Consider the following 13,505-nt stretch of genomic DNA (forward strand, 5'->3'; position numbering starts at 1 on the left):
ACCTTTTTGTCTTTGATCAGAAATAACTGCAATTAAGTTAGAGCTACTAATTGTGTAAGTTACTGTTCTTCAGCTGTTACTTCTGTCTCTGTTGGTTTTAATTTACTGGGAAATTTTCATCGTTAGTTTCCAGGACTAAGATTCTGGTCACGTGTCTCTACATTCACAAGTTACAAGGTCTCTCAGTCTTACTGCTGGAGTCTCTTCCCTGTCTTCAGCCATGGTACTTCAATGATGATTAACTTTAGTTTTAGCACATACTAGCATGATTCATAAGTAGATGGTATATTCTAGCTGAAGGCAGAATAGCTTTTGTAGTTCAGCTCCAGACACTGTGATGAATGAAGCCCAGATCTAGACTGAGTAGCGTGGCTTTATTTAAAAACAGACAAAACCCAAACCCAAAAGTAAGCCACAACCTATTTCTCTTAAATAGGCAATGAGTATGGCATCCTCATGAGCCATATCAAAGCATGAAAGGTATAATGAATAACATATCTTATGCTTTTAAAGGACGAGACTGTTTCTCATTCTTTAAAAGTGCTTTTCATTTTAACTAGCACTGTTTAGAAAACAGCTGCTCTAAACCACAGCGCAGATAAGAAAACTTTAAACAGGAAGAGTCCTTGCTGCTGCTGCAGATCCCTGACTTCTACCCAGAGTGAACCCGTGTGCTACACAAAAAGCAAGAACAACAGCTAGCTGATTAATCCTCCAGCAAGAGCCTGCTCTAGGAAGATCAGGTTGCAATCCTTCCTTTGCAGCTTTGCATCACACCCTTTCAATGTGAATTAGCAGGGGAGGATTTTATTCAGCATTGATTCAGGAATTCTTTCTTCAAGAACTGTTGCTAGGCGTTCGGTGAGTACTTTGTACAGACTTTGTTTTATGTGAGAGTTTTTTTTCCTTTAGCTAGCACAATGATGTACATATGTGTACACAATGGTATGTTTTCTTTAGAATGTGGTAGATGGAGGAATTAGATGTTTAGATTCATAGTCCAGCAATGAATGCTGCAAAAAGGGAGCATTTCTCTGTAAATTTGAAACTGTAGAACAATTAATATACTTTCATGATTACTAATAAAACTAACCTTTTGTTGTCAGAATGTCAGACTAAGGTATTTTGAGCTCCAAGACAATTGTTTGTAAGTAAGCCATCCTAAAGATAAATATGTTAAACTTGATCAATAGCTGGAGTTTGGAAAAAAGCTTTTGATTTATATAGCAATTTCTCCTCTACAGTAGCTCAAATGGAGCCTTGATTCAGGCAGAGTGGTCTGCCATGCTATCTTAAATCCTTCTAAGGCATTTGATAAGTAACATTTGAAGCAGTTAATATTTTGAGAAGTACAAGAACATTTTAGGATAATAAAATTAAGCTGATTTTACTATACACCAATTTCACTCACAATGTATATTGAAACTCTCAAGAAACTATAAACAATGAGGAGGGTAGTGAATGAGGCTTACAGTGGTGCCACTTTAACAAACAAACACCCCATCACCACTGCCCCAAAACCCCAGAATATTATTGGTGATTTGTTTTCATATTTTACTTGGAAGAATTGACATAAACATCATTTTTAGTAGCTGTGTAATTAAAAACAGTGATTCTAGCTTGTATTAAAAAAAAAAAGTTTGCTAAAATTTAAATAACTATTTGTAGAATATCTAAATGCAATTTAAATGAGGAAAAGACATGTAATGATGGGAAGAGTGGAGTAGGGAGTACAATAATAATTTGGATGGAGAGCAGTATGTGAAAGGGGTATGTGACTCAGTGCCCTAGAAATTAGTCATCAAAGTACTTCATGGAAAATATGTAAAGATATAAACCTTACTTCCTGAACGTCTTATGGCCAGATGCAAAGACAGGAAGTCCTCCAGCTGTCAGTATAGATATGAACAGCAAAGTCAGGCTGTAGGAATTGCTAGGCGCATACTCAGGGAAAAATCGGAAACCTTTTCTGTTCTTTATCTTCTGCTTGTTATTTAAGTCTACTAGGAGAGAGCTTGTGATTGTTAAGGCAGCAAGTATCATTTACAGTATCCACTGTAAATGGATGTGTTTAAGCTGAATTTGAGAATTTTAAACATGTTGACTTAGTCTGAAATGCACACAGAGCAATGTGAGGAAGTAAAAATGATTAAAACACATTCTGCTCTAGCCTTTTCTCCTGTCAAGTGTGTCCCATGTGAAAGGGTTCATGAAAAAGTAGTCATGTGGGCAACTGCTCTGATAAATCCATTTCTTTGAAATTTTCCTAACTTTTATGCTGGAACACAATGCTCTAAGTGTGTTTTAAATTGACTTTCAGTAATCTTTATCTTTATCCTTACACTGTGCATTGCGTAGTTTGTAATCTGGAGATTTAATGTATTTCAGCTGTCCAGAGTAGTTTTATGACCTTTAAAGTTCATTTAGCCTTTTTGTGCAGTGCCGACATTTACTAATACTGCTAATGAAACTCAGTTGTTACTCATGCAGATAATATTCTAAATGGAGAATAATTGTAAGTTAAAGTTTTATGACCTTCTTGACTCAGGATATATAGAACAACTAATGGCATTGAATTTATCCATAATTGCATTAGAGAGTTAATTTTGAAAGTTTAATGTTAAAATGTTGGTATCTAATTTAGGGTTTCATGTCAGACCTACAGGGCAGTGAGGGAGAGTGTACAAAAAGGAGGCAGATACTCTGTCAGAAATAAATTTTAAGAGATTGGGGGGGGGGGGGGGGGGGGGAAGTGCTCAAAGATAGAATGTCTAGGAAATAAAACAAAGTTGTAAAAGAACAAACTTCCTAACAGGCTTTCAGAGAACATGTCCAGAGCCTTTAGTGAGTTTAAAATCTCACCTCTGTGTACACCAGACCCACAGTTACAGAAGGAGAGTTACTGGATTCCAGCTGTTGTTTCAAGGACTGTTTACACGTTTTTCCAAAAACCCTTCTAAGTGTATAAACAGGAGCAGATACTAGCATTCGGGTTGTTCTCAAGTAGAGGGGCACTGATATCCTTTACGCTATTCTTCTGACTGTGGATTTTGAGTTACTTTTAGGGCAGAGAACACAGATTTCTTCCACAGATATATCAGTGGGATTAGGAAAATTTCTGGAAACATGGATATTAAATCTCTTAGAAAAAAGACATCAATACCATCTCCACGTTCTGGGAATCTGCTTTAACATCTGCATTTACTTTTAAAAGGTGATTCTGGCACCTGCAGAATCTCTTCTGCATTTTAAAATAAACTCATAGCTGCTTGAAGTGCTTTGTAACCATTATGGTCTTGTGCATTCAGTAAACTGTGGGAATGTCTGACAGAGTCAGAGCGTGTGTACAGGAACAAGAAAATATATATCAAAACCCAAAAATACAACATCAATAGATCTTAGGAGCCTCAAGAATTATATGACCCTATATCTCACAATTTTTGAGCTGTTTAAAATATGTCTAACTCCAGTACTTATTATTTGGCCTACATTCTGGACAGTCATATTTTCTCTCTAACAACTAGAAGATGATGGAGTCTTCACATTGAGAGCTGGGAGGACTGTCTTAAAAAACAGGGACAAATTACCTACTTGTGTGTGTTTCTCTTATGAAACTGGTTTTTACAATAGGGACAGAGTGCCCCTGAGGACAGAATGAAACAAAGCCATATGGGAAATTGTATGGTTCCTTTCCTCTCATAGTTATTTCACAGCAAAATAGGCTTATTTTTAGTCCTTTCAATTTTCTCTCACAACTCCTTTGTTCAGTTTCCTTAATCATTTCCTGTTGCTGTAAATACAGCTGTTCATTTTCCTGCTTTAGTATTAGTGCTATCTTCCATGATGTGTGCCATTCATAACTAAGTATACCTCTGAAGTTAACTGGTTAATTTGATTTACTGTTAACTGACAAAATAAAACTAAGCAGCTGAACATGTTAATTCAGGATATGATCTGGGCACAAGAAGGTTCAGCCTTCTTCCAGAAACTAGATCATTCCTTAAGGACTGATTTTAAAACAATCACATTGAAAATAGCAATTGCAGCAAGTATATTAGAAATTCTGTGAAGGAAATATTTAGCTGGTACAGTTTTTATGCTTCACAGAAATGTCTGCAGAAGTGTATTATGAAATGCAGAAGCTTTTTCTGTAAACATTTTCCAGTTTGACTGAAAAGCAATCTTTTTTTCTGTATTTGTACAGTCTCTAACATAATGAGGTTCTGGATAATGTTTTATGCTTTCATCAGTCGGACAAAAGGTAGCATAGAAAGATGAGGCTGAAGTTTTCTATGCTCTAAGACTCATTTGGTGAAGGCTTTAGGTCCGCAAAATCATAGAACTATACAACCATAGAACAGTTTGGGTTGGAAGGGACCTTCAAAGGTCATCTAGGCCAATCCCCCTGAAATCAACAGGGTCATCTCCAACTTTAAGCTGTCACTGCCACTAGAATAAGCAGTGGGAGATAAAGGGTATATGACCCTTTCTTTTCTATGCCAGCATTATTTTATGTTGGTTTTAAGTAATTGCAGGGCGATAATCTGATGCAGTCTGAATCTGGGGGCAATCCCACTGATTACTGGTAATTACAACATTTCTAACCTGTGTTATAGTCTAAAGATCATACATGCACTGCAGTAAAAATGTCTGTGGTGTCTCCAACTAGGAAAATAGACAGGGTGCTTCTGGAGTTGTTTGTCAAAGCCAGGAAACTTACATTTTGACGTTCAGTATACGTGCAAAATGTGAGCTATGTGATGATGAGTTTACAAAAGGTTAATAGGTATGGTCGAAATCAGTCACAAGAGGCATCAGTGTGGCAGGTAGTTTCCCTCTGTGTCTGCCTGTTCTATTTTCAGTAACTGATAGCTCCACTTTAGTGAAATCGAGTAGTCTGTACAATGTGAAATTACACACAGCTGGCTTGATAACAAATGTACAGCACTGAAATGACCATTAGAGAAGGTTGTGGTAAACTAATTGGCCCCTAAATACATGACTATTTGTCAGTAAGCACAGCTGAGATTAAGAGCATACACTATACCTTTCCAGTCCAAACTGGTAGAAAAAAAGACAGGCTGGAAGTTTTATAATGCTAAAGTTGGGACTCCTATGCTGTGTTCCTAAACCCGTAACTAATATTGCTGCTTGGTTGGTTTTATAGTGGCTTTTGTGCTCTGAAAGTAGCTGTTATTAGGATGGTCAAGGTATTCCTGTTTGAAAATATGTTTATATGGCCTATATTTTTGCTACAAACAGGTAGTTTCTGTCCAAGTAGTACAGTTTTGAATGTGGTGGGTTTGGTGTTTTGTTTTTTAAGATTTATGAAATTATGTAAACTAGTTATTTGGTTTAGTCTACATTTAAAAATATGTTTGCAGGAGCAAACAACTATATCCTTTCCCTGTTGAAAGCTATGTCACAGTGAAAATGGGCTGTATACATGGAGTAGAGGTTTACCTCAATGGGATATGGCATGCTAGACTAATGGATTTGCCACATCTAAATAAATAACTGGCTTCTTTCTTCCCATTTGAATCAGTCTTCTCTGAGGTAGAAACTGAAGTTTAAATCATGCTCTCAATAGGTCTTTTATGACAAGCTGATAATGTTGGATCATGTAGCATGTGTTTTATTTGGGGATTTTTTCCTTATCGGTAGTAGAAGTAGCCACAAAACCATTAGTCATTCTTGTTGCGGTTTAAGCCCAGCCTGTATGAAGCCAGGGCAGTTCTCCATCAAGGTATCACTAGTAGTTATATGATTTGATGTAGGTAAATACAGTATTCCAATAAAAAGTGCATCAATTTTTAAGAATCGCTCTTCATTTCAGAGTTTGTAATTCACATGAACTGCTGCATCAGGTGCTCTGCACTGCATGATCAAGTTGTTAAGAAAATTACTTGCAGGCTACTATTGCCAAGGTATACTCTCACCATCTCTCTGCCTCCCAGAATATATCCATTTCCCAGTTGCCAGGTGATGGATATCATGACTGTGAGGCCCAGACTGAGCCAGGTAAGAAGGGGAACTCGGTGGAGGAGGAAATTAGGGTCTGAAGCTGTGTCACAAGAGAAGATGATTGAAGACAGGATGGCAAAAGTACCCCTTGTCAGGTGTTAGCTGACTAGGAGAAAAAATTAAATAGGTCCAGGAGCTAAGCTGGGAAACGGAAAACAGTTTTAAAGCACAAGTGAAGGGAGTTGGCAGGGAAAGTAAAAAGTCAAGAGAGGTCTACAACGACCTTCTTGTGGTGGGCTTTGTAATGTTGGTAGGGTTTTTTGGTTTGATTTCAAAACATAACAAAGTTTTCACTTATTAGTTGTGGTTTCAAAGCAGAATTTACAACCTTAATAAATAAAGAAACAAAATGGGAGTTTAAATCTGAAACTGACACCGGGTCATACAATATTTCAGCATAAAAGCTAACAAAGACCTTTGTTTTTCTAAATTTTCACTTCCCAATTTTCATTTCCCAGTTTTCACTTGGGAATTTAAGACATTGGAATAGTGCAGCAGCAAATCAACATTTATGCTAAATGATGATACATAGGTTACCAACAAAAATTCTTTCATAACAAGGTGGAATTTTGAAGTTCTGATGAAGGAATCTGATGGAGTCTCTAGCCTCAGGACTGATACAGACTATTAGGGCTTCTTCTGTAGGGCACAGGAGGGAGATAAGTTGGGGCAGGGAGAGAGATTTCAAAATCTTGTGCTTTCAATCAATCAATAATGTTTGCATGCTGTTGATCCACAGTAGGCTGCCTCCCTTTTTATTAAGTTGCTGTGACACTGCTTGGCTTTGCCCTGGCAGAAGTCAGTTTGAATGACAGAGCATCACTGACACTGAGACTTCTAAAGCTAGGGCATGTAACATCATTCTTTGTTCAGTTTACGTCAGAGCAGAGGTGATAGAATTGATGCTTATTTCATTCTTCATACTTACACCAGAGTAAGTGAGAAAACATGATTCTCTTCAGACAGCTGCAGAATAGCCCATGTAATCAGATACTTTCTAAGGGAGCTCACTGACTCTGCCAGCTGGGAGACAATGCTGCAGGTATGCCTAACTAAATCACTGTTATAGTAGTTAGATATCAGAGAGCAAATATGTTGCCTCTGAAGTATAGTGAACTGGAGAGGGTCTGATTTTGTATCAGAAGTGCTGTTATCTTGTTTAATTAGGTCTTTTTAATTTTAATCTGTGCTCAATTAAGCCTTTGAATATGCACATTCTTTCTTCTGCTGTTCATTCCTCTGTTTAGTTATATCCTTTGCCTGACCCTCCTCCCCCTCTTTGTTTTTGTGAGTGCATTTCCATTTCCTGGGCTGTCAGTGTGAATAAGTCACTTTTATGGTCAATGCAATGTCACTTTATGCTGTTTTCTAAAGTTATCTGGTTTTGGCTACTACCGGAAATACTCATTTTTCTTTTGCCTTTTCCAGTTAGCTAGTTAGAGATAAAAAACATGTTGAAGAAATGTTTGCTTCTAAACATTCTGGTAACTTTAGAAATCAGCATTAAAGAGACTGCTAAGTAATATATATATAAAATGCATATATACATGCATAAAAGATCTGGCTCCAGAGGTTACAGACTGCAAGGAGAACACACTGAGTTTTATACACATCTGTCTTTAGAAAAAAAAAACAACAAAAATCAAAAAAAAAACAACCCAAACCACTATTTTGAGAGCTTTCTTGTATTTCTACGTTTAAGTGGCAGGATAAAACAGGCCCATTTATAAGGCCAGGTAATAAGGTTCTCTTCCTGGGAGCTTCCATGCTTGTGCTCTGCCTTATGTACCTATATCACAGCTTGAGGGAAGTTAATGGCATTCACAAATTAAAGCATCTAATTAAACTAGTAAATGGTGCAATTATTACCCACTGACCTTTGATCTCCTTTGTGAAGTAACTTAGATGTTGTCTGTTATAGATATAAAAATGTCTTATTGAAAAGGTAGATAGTTTGGGAGCAGTAGAGTGCCAGCTCCTAAGGAAATGTCTTAGGAATTTATTAAATTTGTGTTAATGACATTTGATCTGGAGAAAAGACAGTATTAATGCTGGACTGATTTCTGGTTGTCCTAAATTAGAACCCTTCTGGAGTAAGAGACTACATTTAATCCCAGAGATTTTCAGAATTTGGCCTAAATAATCAGACCATTTAATGTGAATTATTTAAACTCAAAACATTTCCTATCTTTCCCATGACAGGCAGTCTTTCACAAACGTGTGCATTTTATATTTTACTGAGCCAGATGTAATAGATGAAGTATTTTGAACTGTGCTTTACGTCTAAATAAAATAACCAGAAAGTATTAAAAAAGGAAATAAAATCAGTATCTTGACAAGCTTGCAGCCTTAATGTGCTGTTACTGGGCAGCTGAACATTAAATAAGGAAACTTGTACTTTCTGGAGGGTTTTTTAATTGAAAAAGTAGGGCCAAGTTCACTTTGATCTCGGATTTCACTCTTCCCTGAGGAAATACAAGACATAATTAAACTACAGATGGATTTAAGCATTTCAATGCTAAAACCTTCACCCCCTTTATTCCACCTCCACTGATACTTGACACAATGTTCTGGGAATATGTGACCTTGGGGAAAGATGAAGGAGATTGTGTTTGGACAGTAAACTTTGCACTAAGACAGATATATGGTTATAAAGTCTAAATTTTTCCCCTTTGGAAATTTCCCAAGCATCAAGAATGTGTACATTTGACAATGTACCCTTTAAAGGAAATAGTAGGAGTTGAGTGGAAGAATAGAAATATTGTATCCTGGCAAGATTTTTGTTCTTTGCACAAATACACTAATTTATCCTCCTAATCATACAGTGATAATTAGGTATGATAGTTCACAATATATAAAATTCTGTTTTCAAATGAAAAAGAGAATCTTATTAAAGATTTCAGTTTCTGGCTGATTATTTCCTTTACTTTTCTTCTATTGGGAGCAAGCTTTAGGGAATACTGGATGACTGAGTAAAAATGGATTACTAAATTTTGCAGTCTAAATCTATACTCTGCAGATTCCTGGAAAGAACAAAGGTCTTAACTTGAGTGATCCAAAAGCAAATTCAAACTGAATTTTGCTGAACTAGGGAGAGTTTTTGTTGTCATGTTTGGAATAATTCAAACATAGAAAATGAGTGGCAAACATGGAATTAATCCATGGACAGCTGAGGTTGCAGATAATTTGCAAGTTCCTTTATAGAGGGTCACAACTATGCCAATGAGTACAAATTAAACTTCTAAAGAAAACCATGTGCTTAGAAAATTACCCTTTCCCATGTAATTTCAAAAACTAAAATTGAAAGTGTATTTTGCGCTCAGAGCAACCAGGCAAAATTAGATTCCATTCTACATGTCTATCCAGAATAGAACAATTAGAATAGAATGATTTAAGTTTATTCTATAGTATCACAGTATGCTAGAGATTGGAAGGGACCTCGAAAGATCATCTAGTCCAATCCCCCTGCCGGAGCAGGAACACCTAGATAATGTTACACAGGAATGTGTCCAGGCGGGTTTTGAATGTCTCCAGGGAAGGAGACTCCACAACCTCCCTGGGCAGCCTGTTCCAGGGTTCTGTCACCCTCACTGAGAAGAAGTTTCTTCTCAAGTTTAAGTGGAACCTCTTGTGTTCCAGTTTGTACCCATTACCCCTTGTCCTATCATTGTTTGCCACTGAGTAGAGCCTGGCTCCATCCTCGTGACACTCCCCCTTTATATATTTATAGACACTGATAAAGTCACCCCTCAGTCTCCTCTTCTCTAAACTATAGAGACCCAGATCCCTCAGTCTTTCCTCATAAGGGAGATGCTCCACTCCCTTAATCATCTTTGTTGCCCTGCGCTGGACTCTCTCCAGCAGGTCCCTGTCCTTCTTGAACTGAGGGGCCCAGAACTAAACACAATATTCCAGATGCAGTCTCACCAGGGCAGAGTAGAGGGGAAGGAGGATCTCTCTCGACCTACTAACCACCCCCCTTCTAATACACCCCAGGATGACATTGGCCTTCTTAGCCACAAGGGCACAGTGTTGGCTCATGGTCATCCTGTCGTCCACTAGGATCCCCAGGTCCCTCTCCCCTACACTGCTCTCTAACAGGTCGTTCCCCAACCTATACTGGAACCTGGGGTTGTTCCTGCCCAGATGCAGGACTCTACACTTTCCCTTGTTATATTTCATCAAGTTATTGCCTGCCCAACTCTCCAGCCTGTCCAGGTCTCACTGGATGGCAGCACAGCCTTCTGGCGTGTCAGCCACTCCTCCCAGCTTAGTGTCATCAGCAAACTTGCTGATAGTACACTCAATTCCCTCACCTAAATCGTTGATGAATATATTAAATAATACCGGTCCCAGTACTGACCCTTGAGGCACTCTACTAGTTACAGGCCTCCAACTAGACTCAGCCCCATAGACTACAACTCTCTGGCTTCTCTCCTTCAGCCAGTTCACAGTCCACCTCACTACCTGATCATCCAGACCACATTTCCTCAATTTAGCTGTGAGGATGCTGTGGGAGACTGTGTCAAATGCTTTGCTGAAGTCAAAGTAGACCGCATCCACCGCTCTGCCATCATCCATCCACCGCAGAATTCCAGTTCAATAAATAGAATAGAATAAAATAGAAGAAGAGAATATAATTCTTTAATTCTATTCTATAATTCTAACTATTCTATGATTCTAAAATGTGAAGGTTATCACTATCTAAGTATCAAGTCTGAAAAGCTGATGGTATTTCTGCTTTTATTCAGCCTAGATGATGTCAACTGTCATAACCTTTATTTACATTATACTGTTAAATACTTGTGCAGTTGTTTGAAAGCTTTTACTTAATATTTCTGCCCATACAATTTTTCTTAGTTGTGGATTTATTTTGATTATAGTTGGTGTCAAGCATACATCATGACTCGGATGTCTCTCAAATCCTACAGGCAATCTTACACAACTTCGTGTTGCCTTGTGCAGTTATTTTCTTCCTTTTTTAAAGCATGATTAGACGTTTTATCAGGTTTGAATAAAAAGATTGCTGTAACTATTTCTCTAACTTTTGGATAAAAAAATAAAATTTTTCCAAGGCCACAAAGCTCTTCATGAAAGAAAATCTTTCTGGTATTAGGCCAAATGCATCGTAAGAGGTAGTCTGTTTCTGGAAACCATAGAATGAACTACAGAATCATAGAATAGTTAGGGTTGGAAAGGACCTTAAGATCATCTAGTTCCAACCCCCCTGCCACTGGCAGGGACACCTCGCACTAAACCATGTCACCCAAGGCTCTGTCCAACCCAGCCTTGAACACCACCAGGGATGGAGCATTCACAACAAGCACTTCAAGGTCCCTCTGGATGGCACTCCTTTCCTCCAGCATGTCAACTGAACCGCACAGCTTGGTGACATCAGCAGACTTGCTGAGGGTGCACTGAATCCCAGTGTTCATATCGCTGACGAATGTTGAACAAGACTGGTCCCAACACTGATCTCTGAGGGACACCACTCGTTACTGTGTTCCGACTGGACATTGAGCTATTGACCACAACTCTTTGCATGCAGGCATTCAGGCAGTTCTATGAAAGCTAAGAAGAAACAGTGTTACCTCTATGCACTTTGTATGTAGTCAATGGAATTCCATTTAAAGATGTTTTCTTGGTTTATTTGGGGTTTGTGTTACAGTCTTACATGGTATTATTTTGATATGTAAAAAAAATATTGCTTATCATGTATGTGATTTATTTCTAGTGTCTGAAGTCTAAGGCACTATTTTTGCCAGATAGTGTCTCCAGGTAGTGTCTAAAGATATGCTTTGGTGGATATTTTGGCATTAAACTTCATCCACTTTTACAGAGCCTGATCAAATTCAGGGCAAAGTTCCTGAAGCTGGCCATTGCCTTTGGTCTATAATAGCCACTTTGCTTTCAATTTAAGTTATAGTATGTACTGTACCCAGAAAAAGATGGAGAGGGAATATGTGTTCTTTGACTGGAAAACACAGAAGTACTCAGTGGATAGCAATAATATATATACATATATATAAACACATATATATATTATGCTATATTTATTTTATATATATGTATAAAAAAATAAAATTTCAGAAATACTCTTCCTTTCCTTTATGTTGTAATATTTAGAAAAGTCGGGGTGAAATAACACTGGGACAACAGCTGGGAGGAGGATGGCATTAGAAAATGGAAATATTATCACATGTAAACAAGATACTTCCAAACAGGGGGAAAAAAAGGAAAGGCAAATGAGAGCAGATGGGGTACACAAGTAAATGTAGACAGTAGTATTAATGAATATACTTAAGTCTGGCATGTTAGAGTGAAATAACAAATCCATAGCCCAGTGCTGTGTTTTTTGCCCATTATAGCAATGCTGCAGGGATATCCTGCAGTCAGCTAAGTAGCCCACAGTTAATTCCTCCAGTAAAGAGATTGGGTGTAGATTATTTATGGATTATTCAGTCTGAATGGAGCAAATGGATCAATAGAAATTTGTTGCGGCGGAAAGGGGAAAAATAATACCTTATTAAGTTTTAATATGTAAAATAATATAGGAATGAAAACTGGTGTTCTAGTTAGAAACATGAATAAAGACACTGTTTGTGTTTCTTTGAAAAACACCTAGAAATGAACAATTGTAGCTCTTGCACATTTTCTTAGCATAACATCATTTCAGAATTCACAACAAGGTCATTTCTATTCCAAGAGTAGTAATTGCCTCTGTAGTAGAAGCAACAATTTCTGAATTTGTTCACAGAAATAAAATACAGACTTTGAGGAAAGTTTGTTTAAAAATCATGATTAATAGCACAAAATGAGATCTAAATTATTTTGGTAAACTTTATGGGATAAAGGATTTTATTTGTAAATTAAGCTTAAACATTGAGCTTAGAAGGAATGAAAGATAAATGCATTCTTTTGTTTATTTTGGCATGAACGTATTATGATTAAAAAGTTAACACTATAATATTTTCCAGTTCAAATAGAAATTTGTTAGATCGCAAAATTCTGTTCCATTACCCCCACACACACACAACGCACACACACACACAAAAGAATGAAGACATCTGTCAATGCTTTTCCACTAAACTACATACTGAAGCCTTCTGAAGTTGAAAAAATCATCCAAATAATTAGTGCTATTTATGGTTTGGTCTGCAATTTAAACAACACTTACTTTTTAAGACAGTTTAGTATTTCTACTTAGGAAAATGCTGAATATGCAGGAGGAAAAAATTGACACGTTGTCAAGAGAGAAATGAAAATTCTGGCTCTGATTTGGTGTTGAAGATATAACTGCACCTTCTAGCTCTGGCACAATTCAGAGTGGCTGTGGCAAACTGGTTAATCTCTCTTGGCACGAATTTCACCTTCTGAGACATCATTGCTTACTAGTGTTTTCTTAGATACGATAGCTGTGGTTTACTTCTGACTTCACAGAAAAAGATGTATCATTAAGAGAAAAGTTTAATCTGTTAAAT

General features: G+C 37.4%; 1 protein-coding gene across 1 annotated transcript in view; it reads left to right on the forward strand.

The window, feature by feature from the left end:
• Window positions 1-589: 589 nt before the first annotated feature.
• Window positions 590-13,505, forward strand: part of TFPI (tissue factor pathway inhibitor) — a 52,412-nt gene continuing 39,496 nt past the window's right edge. Inside the window, exon 1 of the mRNA XM_061457898.1 lies at window positions 590-861. The gene's annotated coding sequence lies outside the window, so the exon portion shown is untranslated. The remainder of the gene's footprint in view (window positions 862-13,505) is intronic.

Source organism: Pezoporus flaviventris, unplaced genomic scaffold, assembly GCF_033815535.1.
Source record: "Pezoporus flaviventris isolate CSIRO_AGI_PZ_B2104156 unplaced genomic scaffold, CSIRO_AGI_Pfla_v1 ptg000001l, whole genome shotgun sequence".
Lineage (NCBI taxonomy): Eukaryota > Metazoa > Chordata > Aves > Psittaciformes > Psittacidae > Pezoporus > Pezoporus flaviventris.